Below are 15,694 nucleotides of genomic sequence, written 5' to 3' on the forward strand. Positions count from 1 at the left end.
GTAGAAAGAGATGGGGGAGGAGAAAGAGGGGGAGAGAAGGGAGGGAGAAGGAGAAATGGAAGAGAGGGAGGAAGAGAGAGGGAAAAGAAAGAGAAGGGGAAGGGGGGAGAGAGAGATTGGACAGAGAGGGAGAGAGACAGAAAGAAAGAAGGGAGAAGAGAAAGGTAGAAAGAAAGAAATGGGGAAGGAGAGGGAGAAGGATGAAGAAGAGAGAGAAAGAGAGGGAGGGAAGAGGGAAAGAGAGGGGGAGAAGAGACCAAAAGGAAAAGAGAGAGGTAAGAGAGTGAGAGAAAGAGACCAAAAGAGGTAGGAAGAGAAGAGAGAGGAGAGAGGGAGCTGTTTCAGGTGTGATAGTATTTGGTATGTATGGTAGTAAGTACCATGCCAATTCCAGAGTATAGAGATCTCCAGATAAGGGGTGAGCAATTGAGTAATGCAACAATTTATAAAACCTGGGAAGGGGTGTGGGAGAAGGAAGCAGGAGATGGGGAAGTGGGAGGTACTTTCCAAGGCCAATACCAACTCTGAAATTCTGTGATCAAAGCAATTCCTTTCAACTAGGGATTTCAGTAAAGAAGGTTTGTAAATTTTGAAATTATTCACTACTGTTATTGTGATATTATTTGTCAATAGGAGGATTTAATAAAATTAATTATCAATATTGATCTACTATTTGTAGAATGTAAGTTTCCCAAGGATAGGGATTATTTTTACATCCCTGGGGCATGGCACAGAACCTGCCATATAATAGTTGTTTAATAAATGATCATTGAATCAAAGTTGGATTGTCACTAGGATGGCCATGTTGGGGTAGAGTTCAACGTGTCTAAGAACAGACTTTGCTCATACCTTAGATCACTATACTCTTCACTACAGGCTGGAGAGATAAGTGGATTCACCCAGAGGGGTGGCATACAGCAGCCTGGCCAGCTAAATGTAAAACGAGGAAAATAAAACTAATTTTATATAAAGGTCAAGGCCATTGAGGAAGTTGGGCAAAAGGTGGGCCAAAAGTGTATGTTGAATTTTGTTTTTGTGGTTCCCTTTAAGGACCAGGATTAAACTCTAAGAATCTCTGAAACCTTTAAAGGCTGACAGTTTTTAATTGGCTACTATAGCCTCTCTCCTTCTCCCTAACCTATGACATGTTAGTCCTTTATTGCTTTGTATTAAATCATATTTTCAATCATAAAAAGATTAATGTGTTGTTTGGTTGACCAAAAGAAGGGAGAAAGAGAGAGGAAGAACCCCTCTGGCTTTCCCTGAACAGAAGCACTGGTTTAATGCTAGGGGAAATGATGGTGGCAAAAACTAGTGAGACAACCCCAATTGGCCAAATCTAGTCAGTCAACACAAAAACAAAGCAGTACAATGAGGTGGAAGGACTAAATGATGACTCCTCTACTCATAGATAGTGGGGTCATGTGACATTACAGCTTTACATATAGTAGGTACTGAACAAACTTTGCTATAGAAAAAGATAATTTAGGGGAGAGGGGAGAGGAAGTATTATAGTTTGTAGGAATGGAAAGAGCTGCTGAGAAACATAGGAAGAGAAAGCTGAAACAGCAGGCTGGAATCAGCATGGAGGATCTTGAATGCAAGGCTGAGAAGTTTGTGCTTTATTCAGTAGACAAGGAATAATGTTCTAAATTGACTAAACAAATTAATTCAAAAAAATCCCCAACTGAATAACAAATTAAAAATCCTGAAAATCAAAGGAGAGATTAATAAAAGAAAACCATTGAACTTATAAATAAGACAGGGAGTTGGTTTTATGAAAAAATCAACAAAATAGATAAACCATTCATTAATTTGATTTTTTAAAAAGATTTAAAAAAAAAGAAAACCAAATTACTAATACTAAAATGAAACGGGTAAAATTATAACCAATGAAGAGGAAATAAAAGCAATCACAAGGCATTTCCCAATTATATGTCAATAAATCTGATAATTTAAATGAAACGGATGAGTATTTAAAGAAAAATAAATTGCCCAGATTAACAGAAGAAATAAAATAAGCAATCCCATCTCAGAAAAAGAAATCTGAACAAGCCATCAATAAATTCCTTAAGAAAAAAGCCTCAGGGCCAGCTGGATTCACATTTATAGAACATAAGAAAATTTGATGTTGGGACATCTAAAAACATTTATCTAGTTTTAAGCATTTCAAGCAAACAGTGTTCTAAACATGCCAACTACTGTTTTTAGATATGATATTAGAAAAGTAATCTCATTCTGATTGTGAGCCTTTTAAATTGACATCCACTTACTTCTCAGTGAACTTTCCATTCCAGACTGGTCTTCTCACTGTTCCTTCATAAATATACAGTCTCTTCGCCACACCTTTGCTCATGTTGTCCCATTTATATGGAATGAATATTTCATTTTTTTCTGAGTTCTAATCTCTCCAAATCCTATTCATCCTTCAAGGCCCATTTTTCAAGTCCTCTATCAAACTTTGTGTGTGTGTGTGTGTGTGTGTGTGTGTGTGTTCAGGTAGGTCTGACTCTTCATGACCTGTTTTCTTGGAAAAGATACTAGAGCAGTTTTCCATTTCCTTCTCTGGCTCATTTGACAAATGAGGAAACTGAGGCCAACTGGATTAAGTGATTTGCCCAGGGTCAGTCAGCTAGTAAATATCTCAGGCTAAATTTGAACTCAAGAAGATGAGTATTCCTGACTCCAAGAGCAGAGCTCTATCCCCTGCACCAACTAGCTGCCCTAAATTTTTCCTGGATACTCCACTCCACAGTGATCTCTCCCTATTTCATATCATTGGCCATCTGAATCTTCATGCCATGATTAGCACAAACTATCTTATTTTGCTATTGGTATATTTGGTTTTTATGTGACTTGTCCCCTCTGTGAGACTTCTTTGGTACAGGGACTATGATTATCTTAGAGTAACTAAAAGGATGGACATATAGTGTGTGTGAGGAGGGGAAGGAACATGTTACAGGTCTCATGTTAGCATTAAGAGGTTATTTGAGGAGTCAAAGTATCAGGAGCTCTCATTCTAAATTTTAGGTGTCTGCTGCTTCCACTAAGCAGGGCCTGGGCTCATTTAGTGGAGCTTTAGAAAGTGGGCTTAGAATTGGAGTCAGAGGTGATAGGTTTATATCCTGGCTCAGCCACTAACTATCAGTGACATTAAGCAAGTGATTTAACATCTCTGGGCCTTGGTTTCTTCCATTGTAGAATGAGAGTTGAAGTAGTCAAACTCAGAGCTTCTTTCTATTTCTAAATTCAGGATCCAGGATCCTAGCAAGCCCGTTGGATCTCTTTCATTCATTTCTGGCTTAAGAACAAATACAATATTTTGAGAGTCAGTTATTAAACATTTACCAACACACCCCTAGTTAAAGAGTATGTACAGTTTATTCACTTTTCTTATATCATTCCAATTTATTTTCTAGACTATAGCCCCAAAGTTACACTAATTTGAGCTTGAACCTGAGATTGGGAACCATGGGTCTAGTCTACTTAGTTTTGCCAGGAAATTAAAGCCCAAAGAGATGATTTGATTTGTTCAAGATTACAAAGCTAGTTAGTGGAAGAACTAAAACTGACCATAAGTCTCCCAACTTCTTTCTAGTCCATTGCTCTATTCACTATACCACTCTGTATCTTCAAGAGAGAATTATATTTTCCCTTAAAATTGAGATATTTCACTACCTCCTCCCCTTAAACTTGTCTCTGACCTAAAACTGAAATGCTGACTACTCGTGATGATTCAAATAACCCAGCCATGCTTAAAAAAGAACAATGCCAAGATGGAATATATTTGCTATATGTCAAGAGTTGGGCACCCAGATCAGGAACTCCCTGTTCCTGGTTCCTGGTTCGCTTTAGTAACAAGGTTTACAGTGGGATTCAGTTCAATTTATCTAACCTCTCCTGAGCCTGCTTGCTCAATAGGGAATGATGGTGATAAATAGTGTTCCAGTTCCCTCATAGGAGTGGATCAATTAACTGGAAACTGTAAAATGCTTGGGAAAAGAGAGAGCCTTATAAATGCAAAATATTGTTTTAACAGGCCCCTCCCTCCCACTTCCTTCCCCCTTTTCACCTTCATGAGGTGTTAACTTTAAGACCAACTTGGAATAACTTAAATTAGAAGATTATTAAACTCAGCCAACCTAAGAAATGGATGGTTGGCCTGGGTCCAGACCCATGAAAGAATGGTCTTTAAATTCACCTTGTCTCTCTCTTTCCTATAGTGATTTGGTGCTCTATCATATACTAGGGAAGGACTACCTGATACTTTTAGAGACAATTCACCTTTGGAACTTTTTTTTTAATCTCTTTCAATTCTCCTCTCCATTTTTGTCTGCAGAAAAAAAAAAGAGGACTTCAGGATGGTTGTAATTATTGTCCCTTTTTTGTGGTTTTAATTCTTCTCAGCATTGATGGAGTTTTGATATAAATGGTCCTGGAAGGGCCAGCTAGGTGGCTCAATGGATAGAGAGCCAGGCATGGGAACAGGAGGTCCAGGGTTCAAAAGGTCCTGGGTTCAGATATAGACTCAGAAACTTCATAGCTGTTTGATCCTGTGCAAGTCACTTAACCTCAATTACTTATCTCTTACCTCTCTTCTACATTAGAATTGATACTTAGTATCACTTCTAAGATAGAAGATAATGGTTTTTAAAAAATAGAAATGTTCCTGGAACAAATTGCTATCCAACTATTAATAGTTTTTGTTTCATGTTTGCAGGATTCTTGTACAGGATAGGAACATAACTTTTTTGTACTTAAAAGTATTCAACAAGGTATGGTGCTGTTGTTCTGTCATGTTGGGCTCTTTGTACCCTGTTTCTGGGGAGTTCCTCAGACACTAAAAGATACTGAAGTTGGTTTGTCATTTCCTTCTCCAGCTCATTATACAGATGAGGAAACTGAGGCAAACAGGGTCCAGGGTCACAGAACTAGTAAGTTTCCAAGGCTGGATTTCCAAGCCCAGTGCTCTACCCACTGAACCATCTAGCTTCCCAAACAATAAAAGTTTTGGGGTGTAAACTCATCTTTGGTAGTTTTGTCAAAAAAATCTTTAGACTAAATCCCATTAGCAGCCATCATCATAGAGAGCATCTTCACCTCATCCAGTGACTAACCAGTTTTGATTTCTTCCACTAGGTTTCTATATTTTGAAAGATTTTTATTTCACATAGTTAGGAGGTTATGGGTATTTGATATGGTGATAGCTATGTGAAATGTTGTTCTTACATTTCTACAGTCTGAATTATATATGGATGATGGTAGGCAAGTTATATCCATGACACTTTGGTTCCAGTACTGTCTATCTGTTGAATTATTTGGGATATATGAGAATTTGTATTTGTAGTATAGTGATTTGTCATGTTAATTTATGAAAGAGAGAAAATAACAGGGCATTCTCTTGACCTCTTGGGAGAGCCAAGTACACTCACCAAAGCGGGTCTAATGGCCAAACTGAAAGTAAAGAGGGGTATTAGCATGCTAAGGAAGATTACTCTCACTGCAGAGCAGCTAGGCTTTCTGGGGTAGAGCTTTGGTTTTTATAACCTTTCAGACCCAAATCACAGCCAAGCAATATCATTCTACAGCAACTTGGGTTAGAAAAGTAAAACATTTGTAAGAGGAGGGAGAGGTAGAGAAAGAAAGGAGATCAGTCAAGGGAGAAAAGGAGAGGGTTTGGATTCATAGTGGCAGGATTAATTGTCAAAATAAGAAAACACTCCCTGTTCAAGAACAGGAGACACAGGGAAGAGACCAAATACTTTTTACAATTGTGAAAGAAATACTTTTAGACAAAACTTCAGGGTCTCTCATCTAAGAATAGCAAGGAGTTGTTACAATGAAACCATCTGCTTTACCGTGTGCTCACAGTGGGGTGGCTTTCTGCTGGGGATTTCTACATTAGTCCATCAAGATGCTGCAGAATAGGACCAATTAGATAGCTCTGTGGATTCAAAGTCAGACATGGAGATAAGAGGTTCTGGATTCAAGTCCAACCTCAGACATTTCCTAACTGTATGGCCCTGGGCAAGTCATTTAACCCCCATCAACTATCCCTTACCACTCTTCTGCCTTAGAACCAATACACAGTATTGATTCTTAAATGGAAAATAAGGGTTTGTTTGTTTTTTTAAAAGATGTTGCATAATGATGATGCTTCCTATTCCCCCTTCTCCCCCCAACAAGAGCTTCTAATATAAAATTCTAAAATTACTTTTGCTCAAAAAAATTGCCTATTCTGGGGGCAGCTGGGTGGAGAGCCAGGCCTAGAGATGGGAGATCCTGGGTTCAAATCTTATCTCAGATATTTCCTAGCTGTGTGACTCTGGGCAAATCATTTAACACCTATTGCCTAGCCCTTACCTCTCTTCTGCCTTGAAACTGACACTTAGTGTCAACTCTAAGATAGAAGGTAAGGGTTAAAAAAAACAAAAAAAAAGGGAAGGAAACAAACATGACTTTCTATGTATCAGACACTATGCTAAGCACTTTATAGGGATTATCTCATTTGATCCTTGCAACTCAGAGGGCTAGGTGCTTTCCCTATTTTACAGTTGTAGAAATAGATTTTCTGAGTTATCCTGTTCAACCCCTTCATTGAAAAAAAAAGTTTAATTGTCATCTTTTGTTTTGAAGTCATAATTGTTTCTGTATTACCATAGCAATATAGTTTGCCCTCCTTTGTAATCTAAACAGAAAACAAAACCAGATAAACAAAACCAACCAACTGAGCAACTACACCTGATCACATATATAGCATTCCACACTCATGATCACTATTTTTTTCCTGAAAAGAGAGAAATGGTCATGACCATTACTCAATATGCTACTTAGTCATGTCCTATTCTTCGTGATCCCATGTGGGGTTTTCTTGGCAGACTGGTTTGTCATTTCCTTCTCCAACTCATTTTTCAGATGAAGAAACTGAGGCAAACAGAGGTTAAGTGATTTACCCACAGTCACACAGCTATTGAGTGGCTGAAGCTGGATTTGAAGTCAGGTCTTTCTAACTCTAAGCCCAGCACTCTATTTATTGAGCCACCTGGATGCCTCCAAACCTTTCATTTTACAGATGAGAAAACTGAAACCTCTATTATTTGGTGACACCCCTGATAGTGGTGTAACATTGTAAAGATCTGAACATTTGTCTTTGAATCTTTCATATCCTTTCTTTTCTTGCTTTTCCCACCCACACAAGCTCAACCTCTCCACTTTGGACACCCCAATTCCTTTATGCTCTTTGCTCCTTTTCTTTTCTCTTTTTAAATATTTTTTGTGTCTGCATGTTAAAACAATTTTTAGCATTAGTTTTTTTTAATTTTATTTCCAAATTCTCTTCCTCCTTCCTTCCCACCTTTTTCTCTCCCTGAGATGGCAAGTAATTTGATATAGATTATACATGTGCAGTCATGTAAAACATATCTCCATATTAATCATAATTTGAAAGAAAACACAGACCAAAAAAATATATAAAGTTTTGTTTTTTTTTAAGTATGCTTCGATCTACTCAGACTCAATCGGTTCTTCCTCTAGAGGTGAATAGTCTTTTTCATCATAAGTCCTTTGAAATTGTCTTGGATCTTTGTATTGCTGAGAATAGCTAAGTCATTAATAATTGATCACTATATAACAATACTGTTCCTGTTCAGAGTTCTGATTCTTCTCACTTTACTTTGCATCAGTTCATGTAAATCTTTCCAGTTTTTTCTGAAAGCATTTTGCACATAATTTCTTATCACACAAAATATTCCACTATAATTTTATGTCATAACATATTTAGCCATTCCCCAATTAATGGGAATCCCCTCAAATTCCAATCCTTTGTCACCACAAAAAGAGCTGCTATAAATATTTATGTACATATAGACCTTTTTCTGTTTTAAAAAATAAATATATTTTGGGTACAAGCCAAGTAATGGTATTGCTAAATCAAAGGGTAGGCAGTTTTAGAACCCTTTAGGCATAGCTCCAAATTGTTCTCAGAATGATTGGATCAGTTCACAACTCTACCAATAGTACTTTAGTGTCCCAATTTTTCTTCTTTCCATTTAATATTTGTTGTTTCCTTTTTCTTTCATATTAGCTCATTTGAAAGGTATGAGGTGGTACCTCTGAGTTATTTTATTAATAATTCTCTAATCAACAATGAGAATTAGAACATTTTTTCCTAGATAGCTTTGATTTCTTCATCTGAAAACTGCCTGATCATATACTTTGAGCATTTATCAACTGGAAAATTACTCATATTCTTATAAATTTGAATCAGTTCTCTATATATTTGAGAAATGAGGCCTTTATGAACATTTGCTCCTATTCTCAAGACCTTGATGTCAGGCACTCTTACCTGCCTATGACTGAAGTTTTTTCATTGTCCTCATTATGCCATAGTAGAAAGAATACTGGATTTTGCACAAGATCTATGTTAGTGTTTCAGGCAAAAGTATAATAAACATATTAATAAATGTAAGAATTGACTAAAATCAATGCTGTACAAATGAACCAATACGTATTGTTTTTATAGCTGTCATATAACTAATAATTTTCCCATAATAACCAAATAATTAAGTTGTGTCTGAATTAAGCAACAATTGTATGAATGTTAGTTTGAAGTATGTTACCATTGAAAAATTATCTTTTAGATTGACATCAGAGCTCTTACTCAAATAAAAATAAGAATCTGCCATTCTTCCATTCCTTGAACATAAGAGTATCATCTGGAGAGCCAGTCAGCATTGTAAAAGTTCTGTATATGAAGTTCTGAATTCAGAGGCAGATAGACCTGGGATCAGATTTTGCTTCTAATATATAATATGTGAGCATGTATAATGGCAAATTACTTAAATGTTCTGAGCCCAAGTTTCCTCATCTGTAAAATAATAATAATAATTTTTATCTTAAAATAGATAATAAGTATTGGTTTCAAAGGCAAAAGAATGGTAAGGACTAAGCAATTGGGGTTAAGTGACTTGCTCAGTCACACAGCTAGGAAGTATCTGAGACCATATTTGAACCCAGGACCTCTTGACTCCAGGCCTGGCTCTCTATCCACTGAGCTGCCTTCAAATGGGAATAATAATACAGGGACTCTTGGTGCCTTGCTTCACTATTAGCCAGAGGCTCAGGTGATATATGTAAAATCTTTCATTGCAAAGTACTTTATAAGAATTAGTTATTACTATCATACCTCCCTACTACCAAAAAAAAAAACAACCCATAGAGGCTGAAAAGACTTTCCATCTCAGGGCAACATAAATATGACATCAAGGCAAGAAGCCTTTGGTCTTTCCTTTATTCCTCTCTCCATTCCCCACCTACAGAAATCATAGCCCCAAAGTTGATAAGAGCATCACAGAAAGTGGAAGAAGGTCCTTAAGTATCTAGAACAGAGGTTCTTAATAATGAGTCTAGGAACTTTTTCCCTTTTAATAATAACTGTATTTTCTTTTTAAATAAGTTCTTATCATTGTCATTTATATTTTTGCATTTGCCATCACTTCCTCCAGTATCCCTCCCAGAGGATCATTCCATATAACAAATATTTTTAAAGACAAAAAAAGAGGGAAAAATCAGCATAACTAATCAACATATTGAAAAAAAATGTGGTTCATACCACACTCATGGACCTCCCACCTCCACAAAAGAGTTCCATATTATATTCCTGTATTTCTTGGGTCATGCTTGTTCTTCATGATTTCACAGCATCCACTTATGGTTGTTTTGTGGTTACACTTCTTTCCATTTAAATTGTGGTCATCATTTTGTACACTATTGTTTTCTTAGGTCTGCTTACTTCATTCTGCTTCATTTCAAGCAGATCTTTCCATGCTTCATTGTATTTGTCATATTCTTCATTTTGATAACTATATTTCAACGTAACTGGTTTTCTTTGAATCCCATGTCTTTTTTGCATTTAAGTCGTTGTTCTAAGAAGGACTCCATAGGTTTCACCAGATTCACAAAAGAGTCAATAGCACAGAAAAATAGAAGAACTCTGTCTAAACTAGGCATAATAGAAATCACTGCTTCTGGAGAAATTAAGGCTAATGAATTGATTGAGCTCAGGAGTTCTGACCTGCAGTGGACTAAAGCCAATCAGGTGTGTTCACTAATGCTGACACCAATATAGTGAGTTCCAAGAATTGGGGGAGGGGGGGGAATTAGGGAATTGGTAAGGGGTTCCACCAAGATTTCTAGGGGCAGGCAAACTGGTCTTTGTAGGAAACAGCAGTTTAAAGCTCCCCTACTAATCAGCAATTGTCTGTGAGTAGCTGCTACTTTTCCTGCCTGATAGGGAGATCCAGTTTCCAAAAAAAGTCTTTCGTTTAAAAAATATACATCAAAATGATAAGGAGACTGAAACCCAAGCCATATGAGAACTATTTGAAGGATCATGGCCCATTTAACCTAAAGAATAAAAGATATGGGAAATCCACAATAATTATATTTAAGCATTTTTTTAAGTTGTCAGGAATTTGAGGAGTTTTTGCTTTGTCCCAGAAGACAAACCTAGAAGGAGTAGGCATAAATTAGGGTGGAAGATTTAAGCATAATGTAAGGGAAGACTAGTCCTATCAATTAGAGCCATTCAAAAGTGAAATGAGCTGCTTCAGAAGATAGCAGGTTTTCTATCCACAAAGATCTTTAAGAGGATGCTGGGAGACCACATGTTGTAAAAGAGATTCAGCTTTGGGGACAGATTGGACTAGAATTGGCCTCTGAAGTCTCTTCCAAGTCTGGTGATTCAATGGAGAAAATGCTTCAGAAGCTACTGAGCTTCCAACAGTTTTGCTTGACCATAATCCCCTCAGATGGTCCTCGCTTTGTAAGTTTGGTAAGCATGGATTGTGTATACAGTATATGAATGGATGAATAAATATCCTGGTTGGAATAAGTCTGTGTTCATACCCATACTAGATTGAGGAAGCTTCTAAACACAGAGACTCCTATAAGTGAGTCAAGTATGAAAACTCAGTCTGGTGTCCCTAATTTTGCCCTATTTGACTAGCTCAGTCAGTATTTTATGAATGATACTTCTAGTTGCCAATAAGGACCTCTGACTGGATTGAAGTGAAATAATTATGCCATTATCCAGAGTTGTAATTAGAAGGGATTAGTCAATTCCAGCTGCCAAGTGGGGTGTGTATGTGCATGTGTGTATCCGTGTATGTGTGTGAATTATTCTCCTTCCTCCCCCTTTGGTTCAGAATCCAATGTTTCCATGCCTAAAGTCTTCTGACTGGCCCACACCCTCTCAGAGGTTAAAATGGAAAAAAGTGGCTGGGGGAGAAGATAAGGGAGTATAGTCGCTGGTAAAAGAGGTTGGGAAAGCAGGAGAGTACTGTAGCCTATCTTACAACTATGACAACAGGGGGACCATCTCTCTCAGGAACAACTTCCCTCCCCCAACTCCATCTGTTCAGGCACAGGCTAAACTCAATAGGGGTTGATCTTTCCCATCCATTCTTATTTGTCCCAGGTGCCAAGATTTCTAGTTGTGATTCCACTTTTATCTACATCGGCGGTGTTGAACTCTGCAGTGATATTTAACTGGTAGGTGATTTTACTGATGTACTTTGTTTTTGACCTGGCTTTTGTTTTTGAGTTTCATGTTGTCTTCTCAAAACAGGATCCAGCCTATAGAATGAACTTCTCCTCCCTCGTAAGGTAAACACTGTGTTAACTCCAAACAAGTGCACAAGTACTTGAAAATTTTAGCATTGTTATTTATGAAGTTTTTGTGGCCTTTTCATTTCCCTTCCCTTTGCTTATATTACCTGCCTGACAGGTTTACTCCAGACAAATCATTTTACTTCCTCATTTGTCATTTGGGAGTGATAAAAACCAGAGATCAAGTGAAATAATGGAAATAATTGGCTCTGGAAGCCTAGTAGTAAAAGGGGGGATTTGATTTCCTCTCAGTGCCATTGATGTAATCAATGATGAGGTGTTAATGTATTAACAAGGTGTTAACACCCAGTGATCCCTTTCCTAAGTATGAACATTCTTAAAAGATAGTTCAAGAGTAAGTTTGAAGGGACTTTTACTTATAGTAGAAGAAGAATCTGGCTCCTAAGAGGCTCTCCTCTCCTCTACCACTTAGTAGCCATGACATTGATATCTTCTCCTAGTTCTGTCCTTTCTTCTTTTGCTATATCCTTTTAAACGAGTGGTTTGCTTTTGATCAGTCCCCCCTAATCCCCACCCTTAATAAGCTTCCCTTTCTGACCCCTCCCTTTTTGTTCCCTTCTTATTTTTTTAGGGTCCATTAAGTTCCCTCCCCCTCTCCTCCCCTCTTTTTTTGTACTCCCTGCCCCCTATCCCCCTTAGTTTTCCCTTCTTACTTTCCCTGTAGGGTATGATAGAATTCAATACCCCAATGGATCTAGATGTTCTTCCCTCTCAGAACTGATTTCACTGACAGTAAGGTTTAAGTGTTACCTATTAGCACTCTCTTCCTCTCCTTCTTATAAGAGCATTCTTCCCCTCCCCTTTCCATGTGTATCTTTGTGTGCTAAAGATTATCCTATTTATTTTATTTCTTCAAGTATCTCTTGGTGCCATCTTCAATTCCCTTCTCCTTTTTTCTTTATTTGCATATCATCTTATAGCACTTATTACCCCAATCTCTTCCTTTGAATGATTCCTCTAATTACTATAATAGTGAATATAATTTCTGAGAGTTACAAATAACATTTCCCCATATACTAATATAAATAATTTGATATTAATGAAGCCCTTAAAGAAGAAAGTTTGAATAAAAAAAATTTTCCCCTTTCCCCCTCTTTTTCTTATTTACTTTTTCATGTTTCTCTTGATCTTTGTGTTTGGATATCAAACTTTCCACTTAATTCTGGTCTTTTCTTTACAAATATTTGGAAATCTTCTATTTTGTTGAATGCCCATACTTTCACCTGGAAGTATATAGTCAGTTTTGATGGATAGGTGATCCTTGGTTGAAGACCCAATTCTCTTGCCTTTCAAATATAATATTCCAAGCCTTGCATTCCTTTAGTGTGGAAGCTGCCAGATCTTGTGTAATCCTGATTGGTGTTCCTTGATATCTGAATTGTCTCTTTTTGGCTTCTTGCAAAATTTTCTCCTTAGCTTGGAAGCTCTTAAATTTGGCAATTACATTCCTTGGAGTTGTCTTTTGAGGATTTAGTGTAGAGAGTGTTCTATGAACTCTTTCAATGTCTATTTTTCCCCCTTGTTCAAGAACATCAGGGTAGTTTTCTTGGATGATTTCTTGTAGTATGATGTCAAGATTTCTGTTTATTCCTGGATTTTCAGGTAGACCAACGATTCTCAAATTCTCTCTCCTTGCTCTGTTGACTTCCAATTGCCTAATTCTGGACGTTAAGGACTGATTTTCTGCTATAATCTTTTGATTTTCCTTTTTGGTTTGGTCTATCCTGATTTTAATGGCTTCCAGCTATTTCTCCAATTGGGAGTTTTGTCCTTTAAACTGTTATTTTCTTTGTGAACTATTTCCCACTTTTCTTGCCAGAAGGCTTCCATCTTTTTGATGAGCTCCAATTTAAATTCAAGAGCTTGTGGACAATTTCCATTTTTTGGAAGGTTTTGGTGCATTTATTTGGATTTCCTCTTATATTTCTTCTGTAGCCTGAGTTTTTCCTTCATAAAAATTATCCAGGGTCAATCCCTTCTTGTTTTTCTTGATGTTAGGAAGTTGTTGTTCCTGGGCACCATTTGCAATTACTGTGGTGGTTTTTTCCCTTCCCTTTCCAGTTAGAAATCTGAGTAAGATGGGAAGGTTCTCTGTGTATGGAGCTAAGGAGCAAGGATTTTGGCTGAGGCCAGCTCTCAAGTCTCTGCAACTTCCACTGTTTGCTGCCCCTGCCAGCACCCACAGTCTGCACTCCTCAGCCTGCTAGAACCTCAGGACTATCTGCTCTCAGGGGTAGGTCCTCAGTGGTCTTAGTCAGCTGCCAAGGACCCTGAAGTGCCCCTCGCTCACTCATTGATTCGCACGTTGGCTCTGACTCTGACTCCGTAGATGGGGTGGAGGAGGGTGGATCAGCTCACATTTTGGTGGAAGCTTTTTCACCCCCTTATGGTGTGCAAATGCCCAAATCCCATGTACCTTCAACGCTGTGCCCTACTGTAGAATCCCTCCGTTCATATGAATTTGAGTTTTTTTTGCTTTTGAGGTAGTCCGTATTGGTATGTGGTGGGGAGAGGAAGAGTCCTGTGTCTAAACTGCCACCATGTTTACCCGGAAGTCCAGCCATGACATTGAGCAGTATTGCTGCTTCCTGAAAAGGCCAGAATGAAGACTTATATAACAAAATAAAGGCAATAATTCTGGCTAAGTGGATAGAGAATATTGACTTTACATCCTTAGGTTACCTTTTGCTCTGGCTCAAATTAAGTACCTAAGAAGTATCCAATCCTAGGTTACTCATATATAACAAAGGTTTTGCTCTCTACCCAGATGTAGGTATAGAAAAAAAGTTCTAACCTTAGCCCAAGGGAATTTTTCTTAAACTGAGTATGGAGATTATAACTAAAGAGATATATTTGTCCTTATTATGTAGAGGTTCTTGCCACTATACCCTGGCAGACTAAAACTGAGATGGCTTAGCTGGGTCAAAAGAGATGATCCTAAAAGATAGTAGCTAGTACTTCCCATAGCTACAAGAACTCAACAGAGACCAGCAAAGGTAAACACTCAAAAAAGGAAACAAGAAAGTAGATCAGTGCAACAGTGGAGAGAACAGTAGGTGCAGCAGTCATCATAAGATCAGGGTAGACTAAATTAACCATCAGTGCAGGTGGGAGACCAATGTGCTCAATAAATATGCCAATTGAACAAATAAAATATCTACCTAGTGCAATGTGATGACATTACTAGAAGATAGTTGTGGGTGGCTCATTTATTTATATTACCTAAGTTTGGGCTCCTTGTAAGTGATCCATACGTTTGCTTACTCTCCACTGATACTGTATGTATTTGTGAGGATATTATACCCGTGGTTTAAGATGGGAATGGCCTTATTGAATATCTTACTGTAAAAAATAAGGAAATAGGTGATTTCAAAAAGACTTGGAAATACATGCAGATTTTTTATAAACAAAGGAAAAATTAATGAGCAGAGCAAAGAGGACAATTTATACAATAAAAACATGGTAAAAACAAGTAATTTTGAAAGCTAGAAATAAGAAGTGGAGTCAAGGTAGCAGAGTGAGATGACCATTTTTTCTGAGCTCTCCCAACATACCCCTCTCAACCACTTAAGGAAGCATGACAAACCAAAGTCTGAGTGGGATAACCAACAAAAAATTATACTGAGAAATTTTTAAAACCTAAGACAGCTTAGGAAGGCAGAAATACAGGTCTGTGAACATTGAGGTAGAAGCTGGCCAGGATTTCAGAACTGGCATTAGCAGTGGCATCCAGCACACAGGGATAACAAGGGGATGGAACACATCATCAGAAAGAAAATCCAGGGGAACCATTGTGCCAGCCCTAGGAGCAGAACTAATTACCATTTGGCAGCTCCATCACTTAATGCCTAGTTATGAGTGATAATTCTAGGGAGAAGAGAATGGTTACATTCATGAGGGAATAGGAGTCCTACCTAGGTAAGAACCACAGGATAGGCAAAGAGGGCAGTGATCAGAATTCTACCAATCATAGCACCTTGGAAATATTGAAAACCTATAGGCCCTC

Source organism: Monodelphis domestica, chromosome 1 (genome assembly GCF_027887165.1).
Source record: "Monodelphis domestica isolate mMonDom1 chromosome 1, mMonDom1.pri, whole genome shotgun sequence".
Taxonomy (NCBI): domain Eukaryota; kingdom Metazoa; phylum Chordata; class Mammalia; order Didelphimorphia; family Didelphidae; genus Monodelphis; species Monodelphis domestica.